Source organism: Ambystoma mexicanum, chromosome 13, assembly GCF_040938575.1.
Source record: "Ambystoma mexicanum isolate Mex_15411 chromosome 13, UKY_AmexF1_1, whole genome shotgun sequence".
Classification (NCBI taxonomy): Eukaryota; Metazoa; Chordata; class Amphibia; order Caudata; family Ambystomatidae; genus Ambystoma; species Ambystoma mexicanum.
The window spans coordinates 770,426,323-770,439,935 of record NC_090938.1 but is presented as its reverse complement, the minus strand read 5'-3'; the positions used below and the strand labels follow the sequence as shown (position 1 = coordinate 770,439,935).

Here is a 13,613-nt window from a genome sequence, read left to right as displayed (position 1 = left end):
TCAGTGCAGTGTGCGTTGCAGGTTCACAAGTGTGCATGTGTAGGAATGTAGATGCTCAATGTGTGTGTGTGCATGTTTGTGTGTGTGTCTGGGTGTGTGTGGGTCATAGAGATGCACAAGGAGTCATGCTGTTTGTCCTGGTTTCTAATGGTTGCTGAAGTTCTAGAGAAGACACAAGGCTCCATCATGCCACACATCACCTTGATGTCGCCAACGTGGTGTCTGGGAAGCAGAGTAGTAGCCTGCAGCGAAAGCGCGGGGCATCCATAACTGGCGATCAAATGTTGGTGCCAGAGCCATAGCTACATTGTTTGTGCTGGGAACTAGAGCCACTGTGAATGAAAGGTGGGGGTGGGGGGGACAGAGCCGGACATTACTGGGGTATTTGAGGCTGCACTTACATGTAGTGACTTTGTCATACATACAAGGCATTAACTGCGATTAGATGGCATTACTGAGAGGTGCTGAGGTGGCACTTTGCATCTGCAGCACCTACACACATGGGAATGAACATGACATACAGTGACTTTACAGGCATGCCAGGCACTAACTGGCATTAGAGGAGTTTGAAGCTGCACTTTACATATGATGTCAACAACTGCACAAATGTGAAACTGCACATACTGCACTCAGCATTAGAGGGCATTACTGGGGCATTGGACTAGACTAGCTGTCACAGTGCAGCATTCGCTGACCTAGCGCTCTCTCTCTCTCTGTGCGCTGTCTCAGTGACAATTACTCTTTAGATCCATGGTATGGTACAGGCTTTCTCTCTCTCTCTCCATCAGTGCTGTCTGTTTTTCTCTCACCCCATTCCCCATCGCTCTCGCTCGCTCTGTGTGTCTCTCTCTCTGCCTCCCCCTATCATTCCCTGTCTCTTTCTCTCCAGGCTCTATCGCCGTATCTTGCTCTCTGTCCTTTGCCAGCTCTGTGGGTGTGCCGCTCTCTCTCTCTCTCCCTCTCACTCTCTCCCTGTCCAGCTCTGTGATTGTGCCACTCTCTGCACAGTGGTGTATCCGTGGGCGAGAGCGGTCTTTCATGCTGTCCCTCTCTTTCTGAGGTGTATTGTGAAGTGCACTCTCTTGGTTCTCTCTGTCTGGACAGTGTGGTGTGCTCACACTGGTTCTCTCTGTCAGTGTGGTTTATCCCTCGGTTAGAGAACAGAACCTGCAAGATAGCACTAGTGTAGTCTGGTGTGCACTCTCTCTCAGTGTCAGTGCGGTCTAGTTCTCTCTCCTTCTGTCTCTGTGTCCCTCCATCCCTCTGCTTCCCTGTCCCTTCCACCCCCCCGCATCCTCCCCTACCAGTCCATTTCTGTCCCTCTCTAACACTCCCTCCATTCCCCTTCACCTCTCTTTCCCCTCCCTCCTTCCCCATCTGTCCCTCTCCCTCTATTCCCCCCTTTCTCTCTGCCCCCTCTCTCTTTCCCTTGTCCCTCTTTCTCTCTGCCCCCCTCTCTTTCCCTTGTCCCTCTTTCTCTCTGCCCCCCTCTCTTTCCCTTGTCCCTCTTTCTCTCTGCCCCCTCTCTCTTTCCCTTGTCCATCTTTCTCTCTGCCCCCTCTCTCTTTCCCTTGTCCCTCTTTCTCTCTGCCCCCTCTCTCTTTCCCTTGTCCCTCTTTCTCTCTGCCCCCTCTCTCTTTCCCTTGTCCCTCTTTCTCTCTGCCCCCTCTCTTTTTCTTGATAGTTTATGTTATGTGTGTGATTTGTAGAGCGCTAACGGCCACACTCGGGCATCAAAGCTTTTGCTAACCTGACCCCCGGTTTGAGGAGCAGAGAATGTTCTCAGTTTTGTTTCGGTAGTGTGATGGGCCAGAAATGTGAGGCGGACAACTTTTAGATCATTTTTCAAAGAACGCTGTTTTATTAAATCAAAAGTGCAAACCTATGCCTCACTTGCCCATCTCTAACAGGGATTTCTCTGCCTAAATAAACGAAGGCAAACACTCTAGAATAACATTTCTGGCCCTCAGACTTATACATAAACATAAACAAGAAAACATATGGCAATACTTGTATTAGCAACACATTCAAGTCTTTGATTGTAACCTGAGCGAATTCCACTTCCCCAGGTTTTAAGTCAAGGTTAGTTCCGTTGAATAACACAAAACAACAAGAAAATCAAGGGTTGAAACAAAGTTCCAACACAGTTTTTGGCGAAGTCAGTTTGTTGAGAAAAACTTCCAACACTCCACAGTTCAACACAGAAAAGATAATTTTCCTCCAGGAAATGCACAAGTCAAAGCTCCTTAAACAGTACCAATAGGATTCTTGGTTAGGATGTTTTCCATCACAACTTAGTTGATTCACAAAACACAGTTTAGTTGAAATCTCATCACAGTGCTTCTCTCTCAGCACCATTAAACACAACCACTTCTTTGTCAGGATATAGTCACAGTGTTTCTCTCCTAACACCGTGAGCAACACCTGCTTCCTTCACAGTACATTCAACTTCTGTCTGGGTCACTTTATACCAGGACTTCCACTTCTGTCTAGGCCACTTTATACCAGGACTTCCACTTCCATGTCTGCCTGGGTCACTTTATACCAGGACTTCCACGTCAACTTATGCCTGGGACACTTTATACCAGGACTTCCACTTCCACTTCTGCCTGGGTCACTTTATACCAGGACTTCCACGTCAACTTATGCCTGGGACACTTTATACCAGGACTTCCACTTCCACTTCTGCCTGGGTCACTTTATACAAGGACTTCCACTTCCACTTCTGCCTGGGTCACTTTATACCAGGACCTCCACTTCCACTTCTGTCTGGGTCACTTTATACCTGGACTTCCACTTCCACTTCTGCCTGGGTCACATTATACCAGGACTTCTACGTTAACTTCTGCCTGGGTCACTTTATACCAGGACTTCCACTTCCACTTCTGCCTGGGTCACTTTATACCAGGACTTCCACTTCTGCCTGGGTCACGTTATACCAGGACTTCCACTTCTGCCTGGGTCACTTTATACCAGGACTTCCACTTCTGTCTGGGACACTTTATACCAGGACTTCCACTCCCACTTCTGCCTGGGTCACTTTATACCAGGACTTCCACTTCTGCCTGGGTCACGTTATACCAGGACTTCCACTTCTGCCTGGGTCACTTTATACCAGGACTTCCACTTCCACTTCTGTCTGGGTCACTTTATATCAGGACTTCCACTTCTGCCTGGGTCACTTTATACCAGGACTTCCACTTCCACTTCTGCCTGGGTCACTTTATACCAGGACTTCCACTTCCTCTTCTGTCTGGGTCACTTTATACAAGGACTTCCACTTCCCCTTCTGTCTGGGTCAATTTATACTAGGACTTCCACTTCCACTTCTGCCTGGGTCACTTTATACCAGGACTTCCACTTCCACTTCTGCCTGGGTCACTTTATACCTGGTCTTCCACTTCCACTTCTGCCTGGGTCACTTTATACCAGGACTTCCACTTCTGCCTGGGTCACGTTATACCAGGACTTCCACTTCTGCCTGGGTCACTTTATACCAGGACTTCCACTTCTGTCTGGGACACTTTATACCAGGACTTCCACTTCCACTTCTGTCTGGGTCACTTTATATCAGGACTTCCACTTCTGCCTGGGTCACTTTATACCAGGACTTCCACTTCCACTTCTGCCTGGGTCACTTTATACCAGGGCCTCCACTTCCTCTTCTGCCTGGGTCACTTTATACCAGGACTTCCACTTCCACTTCTGCCTGGGTCACTTTATACCAGGACTTCCACTTCCTCTTCTGTCTGGGTCACTTTATACAAGGACTTCCACTTCCCCTTCTGTCTGGGTCACTTTATACTAGGACTTCCACTTCCACTTCTGCCTGGGTCACTTTATACCAGGACTTCCACTTCCACTTCTGCCTGGGTCACTTTATACCTGGACTTCCACTTCCACTTCTGCCTGGGTCACATTATACCAGGACTTCTACGTTAACTTCTGCCTGGGTCACTTTATACCAGGACTTCCACTTCCACATCTGTCTGGGTCACTTTATACCAGGACCTTCACTTCTGCCTGGGTCACTTTATACCAGGACTTCCACTTCTGCCTGGGTCACTTTATACCAGGACTTCCACTTCTGCCTGGGTCACTTTATACCAGGACTTCCACTTCTGCCTGGGTCACTTTATACCAGGACTTCCAATTCCACTTCTCCCTGGGTCACCTTATACCAGGACTTCCACTTCCACTTCTGCCTGGGTCAATTTATACCAGGACTTCCACTTCCACTTCTGTCTGGGTCACTTTATACCAGGACTTCCACTTCCCCTTCTGTCTGGGTCACTTTATACCAGGACTTCCACTTCCACTTCTGCCTGGGTCACTTTATACCAGGACTTCCACTTCCACTTCTCCCTGGGTCACTTTATACCAGGACTTCCACTTCCTCTTCTGCCTGGGTCACTTTATACCAGGACTTCCACTTCCACTTCTGCCTGGGTCACTTTATACCAGGACTTCTACTTCCTCTTCTGTCTGGGTCACTTTATACCAGGACTTCCACTTCTACTTCTGTCTGGGTCACTTTATACCAGGACTTCCACTTCCGCCTGGGTCACTTTATACCAGGACTTCCACTTCTGTCTGGGTCACTTTATACCAGGGCCTCCACTTCCACTTCTGCCTGGGTCACGTTATACCAGGACTTCCACTCCACTTCTGCCTGAGTCACCTTATACCAGGACTTCCACTTCCACTTCTGCCTGGGTCACGTTATACCAGGACTTCCACTTCCACTTCTGCCTGGGTCACGTTATACCAGGACTTCCACTACTTCTGTCTGGGTCACTTTATACCAGGACCTCCACTTCCACTTCTGCCTGGGTCACTTTATACCAGCACTTCCACTTCCGCCTGGGTCACTTTATACCAGGACTTCCACTTCCACTTCCGCCTGGGTCACTTTATACCAGGACTTCCACTTCCGCCTGGGTCACTTTATACCAGGACTTCCACTTCCGCCTGAGTGTCACACCGCTGAGACCGTGGAAGTTATGGGCAAGATGGAGGCGTTATTAGGTCCTGATGGTCTGTCGGTGAGCGGTCCAGTCTTTTTGGTTGTCGCGGCATTTAAGGAAGCCACGCCCCCCCTGCGAGTTGCGTTGCAATTCGCTATGCTGACTTTCGATTTCGTGTCTACGATAGCTCCTGAGCTACCGAGCTCCTCTTTTTCTTTCTTGTTTGCTCTCCGCGGCCCTTCGCCTTCTCGCCAGGCGAAGGCCGTTCTCTCTTGCCTTCCCATATTCCTTCGGTCTTACCATCCCTCTCTTTCACCCCTATTTCTTTCGTGTACTCTCGCATTCACTCAACCTCGCATTCGCGCACTCTCATAGTCACTTGCTCTCTCATTCATACTCTCTCGCATTCATTCTACCTCGCATTCGCGCACTCTCATAGTCACTTGCTCTCTCTCATTCATATTCTCTCGCGTTCACTCTCTCTCACCCTCACGGACTCTGTGCTACTCTCCTTTACTCTCGTGCATTCTCTCTCCATACCAACTTACCTCCGTCAGCAGTCTTCGGAGCCTCTGTTTGTTCCTTCGGAGTCTGATAAGTCTTCCTTCGTGGCTCCTCATCCCATCGCCTCTTCCAAGGCGCCCTCATCCCTGCCAAGGAATCACAGTCCTGTTGCTGTTTTATCAACTGGACATTAGTCTCAAGACTCTTAAGGCATCTGGATCCGCTGTTCCTCCAATCTATCCTCGCCAGCAGCCTCACAGGGTTTTTTCTGCCTTACTGGCTTTTTCCCTGTTTTGGGAGGGGCGGACTCCCCAGGGTTCACCTGACGGTATATTCTAATAACGGTCAAGGTGGCCTCCAGAGGAGACCGTCCCTATCTCTTCGAACGCAAGAAGGGTAAAGGACTCCTTAAGAAGGACTCTGAAGAGGAGAAAACCCCGAAAGACCGGAGGAGAAGACAGAAAGCCACCAGTCACAGTGAAGACCAAGGTGAGGAGACTCCAGGGGAAGGAACTTTGGGAAGTAGTTTTGACAGTTTGCAACGCCAGACAAGTACGATGGCCTCCTTGGAACAATACCAGGAGATGGTAACAGCGATTCAGGGTCTCCAGGCGGAGGTTCAGAGCCTTCGAACAGAGAACATCAACTTACGGCAGCAGGTGGCAACTCGAGAGGATTTCCGAGGCGACCTGCCTCCCCTGACGTTTTCCTTCGGGAAGTATGATGGCAGTCCACAACTCCTGAAAGAATTTTTGGATGCCTGTATGATTTACTTTACCTTTCGACCTAAGGCCTATGAACTCGATAGGGCCAAGGTTGGATTTTTGGTCTCCAACCTAGTAGGTAATGCTTTAGCGTGGGCTACTCCCTTGATAGCGCAAGCAAATCCTGCGGTTAATGATTACGCACAGTTCCTTCTATTGATGCGGAACAGATTTGAACGACCAGAGGTCCAATATTCTTCATATGAAGCCATTCTGGATCTCCGTCAGGGGAATCAAGGAGTACAGACATACGCCTCCGCATTTCTGAAGTTGGCGACGGAGGCAGGGTGGCCAGATTCAGCCCAGCAGACCCTCTTCCGACGAGGATTACATGATGAACTTAAAGACGAACTAGCCCGGATGGCACGTCCTGCTTCCTTCCCAGAGTTGGTCACGCTGTCCCTGCAATTGGAGTTTAGATTGCAAGAGCGAAGATTAGAAAGGAGGAAGTTCAGACCACATCAGACCTTCGGAGTACCCGCCTCAAACCCTTCTAATCGATCGCAGCCAGAGGAACCTATGCAAATAGGATCAACTAGGGGCCCGTTGACTCCCGAGGAACGAAAAAGACGCAGAGAACAGGGTCTCTGCATGTACTGCGGATCCTCTAAGCATCTGCTTCGGAGTTGTCCCGAAGTTCCCCCGAGACGGTCGGGAAACGCGTCTCCCCGGTCTTAAGCAGGGAAAGGCACCGGGTGGAATCGATTAATCCCTGCAATTCCAGGCAACAGGATAAGTCGAAGGAGGACCATAGACTCATGGTTTTTACAGTACATCTGACGTTCGGATCTCTTGCTTCATTAGAAACTTTGGCTATGCTGGATTGCGGTGCTGCTGGAAATTTTATAGACATTCAGTGGGTTCAAGAACAAGCTATTCCCCTAATTCAGAAAGTCTGTCCTTTACCGGTAGAGGGTGTAGACGGAGCTCCTCTCTCTTCTGGACCTATCATTCAAGAGACTTGTCCAGCCACTATGTCCTTGTTCCAACACCAGGAACAAATAACCTTTGATGTCATCAGAGCTGCCCATTTTCCCGTCATCCTGGGCATACCCTGGTTGCGTAAGCACAATCCCAGGATAGACTGGGCTACTAATACTGTGAGTTTTCAGTCTTCATATTGTTACACTTCGTGTCTTCCCCAGACATCTCCTTTCAGGGGAAAGGGAGCTGCTATTCCAACCTCCTCGGCTGTGGTTCAAACAATCCCTCCTTATTATCAGCAGTATGCCGAGATATTTGAGGACAAACTACCCCGTACTTTACCTCCTCATCGTGCAGAGGATTGTGCCATCAATTTGAAACCCGAAGCATCTGTACCCTTTGGACGCATGTATCCGATGTCCCTACCAGAAAGAAGGGCATTGAAGGAGTATTTAGATGCTAATCTACAGAACGTCCTGATCCAGGAATCTCATTCCCCCGCTGGGGCTTCAATGTTCTTCATCCCAAAGAAGGGCTCTACTGAACTCAGGCCGTGCATTGATTATCGTGGATTGAACAGCTTGACTATACGGGACAGATACCCTATGCCTCTCATAAAGGAGGTACTCGAAGCAGTAGAAGGAGCCTCTATATTCACCAAATTAGACCTTCGGGGAGCCTACCATCTGCTGAGAATAAAGAAAGGGGATGAATGGAAGACTGCCTTTCGAACTCCTCTGGGACACTTTGAATATAGAGTCATGCCCTTTGGTCTGGTGAACGCCCCGGCAGTCTTCCAGCGCTTTGTAGATAAGATATTCTCTGACTTACTGTATGCCTCAGTGGTGGTCTATTTAGACGATATTTTGGTCTTTTCCTCCTCTCTCTCGGAACACCGAAGACATGTCTCCCTAGTCCTCCAAAGATTAAGGGAAAATCAGCTTCTGGTCAAGCCAGAAAAGTGCATTTTCGAGGCTGCCTCAGTGTCATACTTAGGTTTTATCGTCTCCAAGGAAGGGGTACAGATGGATCCTGAGAAGGTAAGGGCAGTCCTTAGGTGGTCTGTTCCGAAGAGTCCTAAGGACATACAGAGGTTTTTGGGTCTTTCCAACTTCTACAGAAGATTCATCCCAAACTTCTCTGACATAGTCTTACCCATCACTCGTCTTCTAAAAAAGGGCCAGAAGTTTGAATGGGATGAGGATGCCGACCAAGCCTTCCTGGTACTCAAGAAAGCCTTTACTACTGCCCCCATTCTGGTGCAACCTAACCAGTCTCTCCCCTTTGTGGTTGAAACAGATGCCTCTGGAGGGGCTATTGGAGCTGCCCTTCTACAAACCGGCAAAGATGGAGTGGAACATCCGGTGGCTTATTATTCTAGAACCCTTACACCTAGTGAAAGGAATTACTCGGTTTTGGAACGAGAGTTACTGGCTATCCGACAGGCCTGCATCGAATGGAGACATTTGTTACAGGGAGCTGCCCATCCCTTTCTGGTTCGTACTGACCATAGGAATCTGAAGATATTGCAGCAAATGGAGTGTCGTAATTCCAGACACGCTCGATGGGCCTATTTCTTTTCCCAATATGACTTTGAAATCACATATCTTCCCGGAAAGGAGAACGCCTTAGCAGACGCTCTCTCTCGGAGCCTGGAGTACCGAGAGGAAGAGAAACAGGGCCAGGATGGGATATTTGCTGGCAAGAGAATCCCGGGATTGGTCAACTCTTTCCTACAAGAAGTAGAGCTTGCCACTAACCATATCGAGGTGTCTTCAGAGTATCAACCGCTTCTGGTGAAGAAGGGTGGATTGTACTTTCATCAAGGCGCTCTATTTCTACCGTCTAAGGAGTTCCAAACGCAAGCCCTATATTGGTGTCACGACCTTCCGTCTGCGGGTCACAAGGGACAGAGGGCAACCCTAGGCCTGGCTTCTAGATATTTCTGGTGGCCGACAATGGTAAAGGACACTAAGACATACGTGATGAGTTGTCCAGTCTGTGCTGCCAACAAGAATACCACTCACAGACCTTTGGGCCTGCTCCAACAAGAGCCTCTACCATCCCAGCCTTGGATACATGTATCTACCGATTTCATTGTAGATCTTCCCCCCTCAGGGGATTACACAGCAATTATGGTGACGATTGACTCCCTGAGCAAGATGGCACATTTCTCTCCCTTACATGGCTTGCCTTCCGCCCCTGTGACTGCCGAGGTGTTCCTGAGAGACGTAGTGAGACTACATGGCTTGCCTCGGACCATTGTGTCTGATAGGGGTACCCAATTTACCTCCCGTTTTTGGTCAGCATTATGCAACTCTCTGGGGATTCAGAGGGCATTGTCATCTGGTTACCATCCCCAGAGTAACGGCCAGACCGAACGCCTCAATGCCACCATTGAACAATATCTACGTTGTTTCTGCAGTCAGGAGCAGGATAAGTGGCAGTCCTATCTAGCACTGGCAGAGTTTACATATAACAACACCCAACATTCTGCTACAGGTATCAGTCCCTTCTTTTTTACCTACGGGTATCATCCGAGACATATACCTCTTTTCGAGAGTCCTTCTACTACTGTGCCCTCGGTGGATCGACATCTTCATGATCTCCGTATCATCCAAAAGGAAGCGGTACAGAAGTTGGAGGCAAGTCGGATACGTTACAAGAAGTATGCTGATAAGAAGCGATCCCCTAACCCTAACTGGGTTGTAGGAACCAAGGTGTGGTTATCAACCAAATATATCCCACGTTGGGTTCACCCAGGAAAATTCTCGGCCCGCTTCATAGGTCGGTTCCCCATTGTATCCCAAGTGAATCCTGTGGCCTTTCGATTACAATTACCACCCAAGATGAAGAGGATTCATCCTGTTTTCCATACGTCTCTCCTAAAGGCTTACGTTCCCGATCCTACGAGTCATCGTAGACCCTCTTCTTTAAGGATTGAGGACCCGGACCCTGATGAGTATGAGGTGGAGAGGCTGGTGGATTCCCGTTACAGACATGGCACTGTACAATACCTGGTCCATTGGAAAGGATACTCCACAGCAGAACGATCTTGGGAGCCCAGACGTAACATCCATGCCCCACGCCTTCTCAGACTGTTCCATCGCCTTCACCCAGGGAAGCCTGGGGGAGAAGGGATAAGGAGAGGGCATACTGTCACACCGCTGAGACCGTGGAAGTTATGGGCAAGATGGAGGCGTTATTAGGTCCTGATGGTCTGTCGGTGAGCGGTCCAGTCTTTTTGGTTGTCGCGGCATTTAAGGAAGCCACGCCCCCCCTGCGAGTTGCGTTGCAACTCGCTATGCTGACTTTCGATTTCGTGCCTACGATAGCTCCTGACCTACCGAGCTCCTCTTTTGCTTTCTTGTTTGCTCTCCGCGGCCCTTCGCCTTCTCGCCAGGCGAAGGCCGTTCTCTCTTGCCTTCCCATATTCCTTCGGTCTTACCATCCCTCTCTTTCACCCCTATTTCTTTCGTGTACTCTCGCATTCACTCAACCTCGCATTCGCGCACTCTCATAGTCACTTGCTCTCTCATTCATACTCTCTCGCATTCACTCTACCTCGCATTCGCGCACTCTCATAGTCACTTGCTCTCTCTCATTCATATTCTCTCGCGTTCACTCTCTCTCACCCTCACGGACTCTGTGCTACTCTCCTTTACTCTCGTGCATTCTCTCTCCATATCAACTTACCTCCGTCAGCAGTCTTCGGAGCCTCTGTTTGTTCCTTCGGAGTCTGATAAGTCTTCCTTCGTGGCTCCTCATCCCATCGCCTCTTCCAAGGCGCCCTCATCCCTGCCAAGGAATCACAGTCCTGTTGCTGTTTTATCAACTGGACATTAGTCTCAAGACTCTTAAGGCATCTGGATCCGCTGTTCCTCCAATCTATCCTCGCCAGCAGCCTCACAGGGTTTTTTCTGCCTTACTGGCTTTTTCCCTGTTTTGGGAGGGGCGGACTCCCCAGGGTTCACCTGACGGTATATTCTAATAACGGTCAAGGTGGCCTCCGGAGGAGACCGTCCCTATCTCTTCGAACGCAAGAAGGGTAAAGGACTCCTTAAGAAGGACACTGAAGAGGAGAAAACCCCGAAAGACCGGAGGAGAAGACAGAAAGCCACCAGTCACAGTGAAGACCAAGGTGAGGAGACTCCAGGGGAAGGAACTTTGGGAAGTAGTTTTGACACTGAGTCACTTTATACCAGGACTAACACTTCCACTTCTGCCTGGGTCACTTTATACCAGGACTTCCACTTGCACTTCTGCCTGGGTCACTTTATACCAGGACTTCCACTTCCGCCTGGGTCACTTTATACCAGGACTTCCACTTCCGCCTGGGTCACTTTATAACAGGACTTCCACTTCCACTTCCGCCTGGGTCCCTTTATACCAGGACTAACACTTCCACTTCTGCCTGGGTCACTTTATACCAGGACTTCCACTTCCACTTCTGCCTGGGTCACTTTATACCAGGACTTCCACTTCCACTTCCGCCTGGGTCACTTTATACCAGGACTAACACTTCCTCTTCTGCCTGGGTCACTTTATACCAGGACTTCCACTTCCACTTCTGCCTGGGTCACTTTATACCAGGACTTCCACTTCCTCTTCTGCCTGGGTCACTTTATACCAGGACTTCCACTTCCGCCTGGGTCACTTTATAACAGGACTTCCACTTCCGCCTGGGTCACTTTATACCAGGACTTCCACTTCCACTTCTGCCTGGGTCACTTTATACCAGCACTTCCACTTCCGCCTGGGTCACTTTATAACAGGACTTCCACTTCCGCCTGGGTCACTTTATACCAGGACTTCCACTTCCACTTCTGCCTGGGTCACTTTATACCAGGGCCTCCACTTCCACTTCTGCCTGGGTCACTTTATACCAGGACTTCCACTTCCAACCCATCCTATGTTTTAGGATGCTCTGAGGTCCCAACCCGCCTTCCCCCTTTTTACAAAAACACTGTGCAGAGGGTGGCTGACAGTAACAACATCCACTTACAGACACTGGACATGTCCCGCTAATAGGGTCAGGCAAAGTCAGGTACTCAATGCTAAATGCATACACCTGATATCGATTAGCTCTCCTCATACAAATAAATGGCAGCACCCAGAGACACACTCTGAGCAAGGCGGAACACGAGTACGAGCAGGACTTCTGGGAAGAAGGTAAGCCTACTGGAGCAGAACGACGGACCGAGGGACGGAATCAGCGGGACGGAAACCCCAAGAGTTCCTTAACAGAGGTCGTTGCCTCCAACAGGCCGCGGATGACACGTGGAGAAGGCCAGATCCCACAAGTGACGATTGCATTGTGTTCCGAGGCCACCAGAGACCATCCTGGGTGAACGGACGAGTTGGGGAGGCGAGGTCAAGCCTGTAGTACTAACCAGGACTCATGAACTGAAAATTGTAAAAATCCAGAACAGAAACACACAGCCGGTGTGTTAGGAAAGCGATCTGAAAGACCGGTGTGTGTTAAGAGGTTTTTGAAGTAGCAACATTTATCGCAAGTGGAGGCTGCATGCGTGTGAATGAAACGTGAGGAAAGGCAGACCTCTGAATGAACTTTAAAGTGAACAAGTAGCTGCAAAGACAGCGATACTATGTAACGGAGTGGTCAGGTGAAAGGAAGTAGCCCAGTCGAAAGTCTCCGTTACAAGTGAACTGTTTGAAACATAAGCGTATGATCAGCAAAAGTGAAATAAAGAAGAGAACTCCAAGTGACATTTAGTCGAAGTGGTCCTGTGAAGGTCATAGTTAAATCCATCGCACAATCTAAAGTCTTCGACTTGCTTGTATTGAAGAGACATTCTGAAAAGAGGTCCGAGCCAGACAGAGGGAAACCCGAAGTGAGATAAGCTTGGGGAAGGGAGCCTCCTTGCTTGTTCGTGTTGAATTACATATTTAGAGGAGTCCGAGCCCGACAGAGGGAGACCCAAAGTGAGACAAGCTTGGGGAAAGGAGCCCCTTACTTCTTTGTGTTGATCTTTATTTTTTGTGAGTTCTGAGCTCGGCAGAGAGGGACCTTCGTGAACTGTTTTGGATGTAACCTTGTTTTGAAGTCAAAGAAAAGAGACTTAAACGTGGAAGATCAGGCGGGCCTCGATCCACGTGGTGAACTGTTTATTTTTATAGAAGCTGCGCCAGAGTGTGTCATCCTGCCTACAGGGACAGCCTTATTCTGGGAGGTTTAATATGAGGAGGAGAGCTTGTTCAACCACACTTACTTATTTGAACATTGATTTTCCTTTCGCATACATTTTTCCTTTTTACACTTTTATACAAAGAATAGGGCAGGCATTAGGTTTTGTTAACATAGGTCATTTTGATTTGACAGACTCCACTAGGACTACGGTATTAATTATTTGATGGTCGAGACTACTCCCATCTTGGTTATAGGGCAGAATTGGAGTTTCTCCAACAGTAAACATTTCAATAAAGGTTTTAC

The 13,613-nt window shown here is 49.0% G+C and overlaps 1 protein-coding gene across 1 annotated transcript in view; it reads right to left on the bottom strand.

Annotated features, from left to right (window-relative positions):
• LOC138520554 (E3 ubiquitin-protein ligase TRIM39-like) overlaps positions 1-13,613 on the bottom strand; it is a 34,214-nt gene that overhangs the window by 5,668 nt on the left and 14,933 nt on the right. The gene's annotated exons all lie outside the window — the stretch shown is intronic.